Source organism: Arachis ipaensis, chromosome B8 (assembly GCF_059453495.1).
Source record: "Arachis ipaensis isolate K30076 ecotype BB chromosome B8, ASM5945349v1, whole genome shotgun sequence".
Taxonomy (NCBI): domain Eukaryota; kingdom Viridiplantae; phylum Streptophyta; class Magnoliopsida; order Fabales; family Fabaceae; genus Arachis; species Arachis ipaensis.
In genome coordinates, this window is record NC_142443.1 from 81,587,788 (window position 1) to 81,589,987 (window position 2,200).

The 2,200-nt window shown below is 32.6% G+C and overlaps 1 non-coding gene across 1 annotated transcript; it reads right to left on the bottom strand.

Moving 5' to 3' along the window:
- Window positions 1–1,609: 1,609 nt before the first annotated feature.
- On the bottom strand, window positions 1,610–1,717 carry LOC148548591 (small nucleolar RNA R71). Its single transcript, XR_015898415.1, has one exon. It is a non-coding gene; the product is annotated as a small nucleolar RNA R71 (small nucleolar RNA).
- Between the last annotated feature and the right edge of the window lie 483 nt (window positions 1,718–2,200).

The following is a 2,200-nucleotide window of genomic DNA, read 5'->3' on the forward strand; positions in this document are numbered from 1 at the left end:
GTGTTCTTGATGTTCATCATGATCTTCATAGTGTTCTTGGTGTTCATCTTGACATTCATAGCATTCTTGCATACATTCATTGTTTTGATCCATAACTTTCATGCATTGCATCATTTTTCTTGTTTTTCTCTCTCATCATAAAAATTCAAGAATAAAAAAAATATCTTTCCCTCTTTTCTCTCTTAAAATTTCGAAAATTAGATTTGACTTTTTCAAAAATTTTTAAAATCTAGTTGTTTTTATGAGTCAAATCAAATTTTCAATTAAAAAAAAATCTTATCTTTTTCAAAATCTTTTTCAAAAATCAAATCTTTTTTTTTCAAATTTTTTTAGTTATTTTCGAAAATTTCAAAAATAATTTTCAAAAATCTTTTTCTTAATTTTACATCATATTTTCGAAGATAACATCATCAATTAATGTTTTGATTCAAAAATTTCAAGTTTGTTACTTACTTGTTAAGAAAGATTCAAACTTTGAGTTCTAGAATCATATCTTGTGATTTCTTGTGAATCAAGTCATTAATTGTGATTTTAAAAATCAAATCTTTTTCAAAAATAATTTCTATCATATCTTTTCAAAAATATCTTCTTATCTTAACTTTTTCAAAAATTTGATTTCAAAATATCTTTTCAAAATTGATTTTCAAATTTGTTTCAACTAACTAACTAACTTTTTGTTTGTTTCTTATCTTTTTCAAAACCACCTAACTAACACTCTCTCTCCAATTTTCGAAAATATCTCCCTCTTTTTCAAAAATTTCTTTTTTAATTAACTAATTATTTTAATTTTTGATTTTAATTTTCGAAAATTACTAACTTTTTTTCAAAAACTATTTTCAAAAATCACTAACCCTTTTTCAAAAATAATTTTCGAAAATCCTCTCCCTCTCTCATCTTATTCTATTTATTTATTCGTCTACCAACATCTCTTCATCACATCACTCACCAAATTCGAACCCCCTCTTCTATCTGTGTTCGAATTTTTCTTCTTCTCTTCTTCTACTAACAATAAGGAACCTCTTTACTGTGACATAGAGGATTCCTCTTCTTTTCTTTTTCTCTTCTCTTTCTTATGAGCAGGGACAAAGAAAAAGGCATTCTTGTTGAAGCTGATCCAGAACCTGAAAGGACTCTGAAGAGAAAACTAAGAGAAGCTAAATTACAACAATCCAGAGACAACCTTATTGAAAATTTTGAACAAGTAAAGGAGATGGCAGCCAAACCCAACAACAATAATGCAAGGAGAATGCTTGGTGACTTTACTGCACCAAATTCCAATTTACATGGAAGAAGCATCTCCATCCCTACCATTGGAGCAAACAATTTTGAGCTAAAACCTCAGCTAGTTTCTCTGATGCAACAGAACTGCAAGTTTCATGGACTTTCATCTGAAGATCCTTTTCAGTTCTTAACTAAATTCTTGCAGATCTGTGATACTGTTAAGACTAATGGAGTAGATCCTGAAGTCTACAGGCTCATGCTTTTCCCTTTTGCTGTAAGAGACAGAGCTAGAGTGTGGTTGGACTCTCAACCTAAAGATAGCCTGAATTCTTGGCACTTGCTGGTCACGGCTTTCTTAGCCAAGTTCTTTCCTCCTCAAAAGCTGAGCAAGCTTAGAGTGGATGTTCAGACCTTCAAACAGAAAGAAGGAGAATCCCTCTATGAAGCTTGGGAAAGATACAAGCAGCTGACCAAAAAGTGTCCTTCTGACATGCTTTCAGAATGGACCATCCTGGATATATTCTATGATGGTTTATCTGAGCTATCAAAGATGTCATTGGATACTTCTGCAGGTGGATCCATTCACCTAAAGAAAACGCCTGCAGAAGCTCAAGAACTCATTGACATGGTTGCTAATAACCAGTTCATGTACACTTCTGAGAGGAATCCTGTGAATAATGGGACACCTATGAAGAAGGGAGTTCTTGAAATTGATACTCTGAATGCCATATTGGCTCAGAACAAAATATTGACTCAGCAAGTCAATATGATTTCTCAGAGTCTGAATGGAATGCAAGCTGCATCCAACAGTACTCAAGAGGCTTCTTATGAAGAAGAAGCTTATGATCCTAAAAACCCTGCGATAGCAGAGGTGAATTACTTAGGTGAACCTTATGGAAACACCTATAATCCATCATGGAGAAATCATCCAAATCTCTCTTGGAAGGATCAAAGGCCTCAACAAGGCTTTAATAATGGT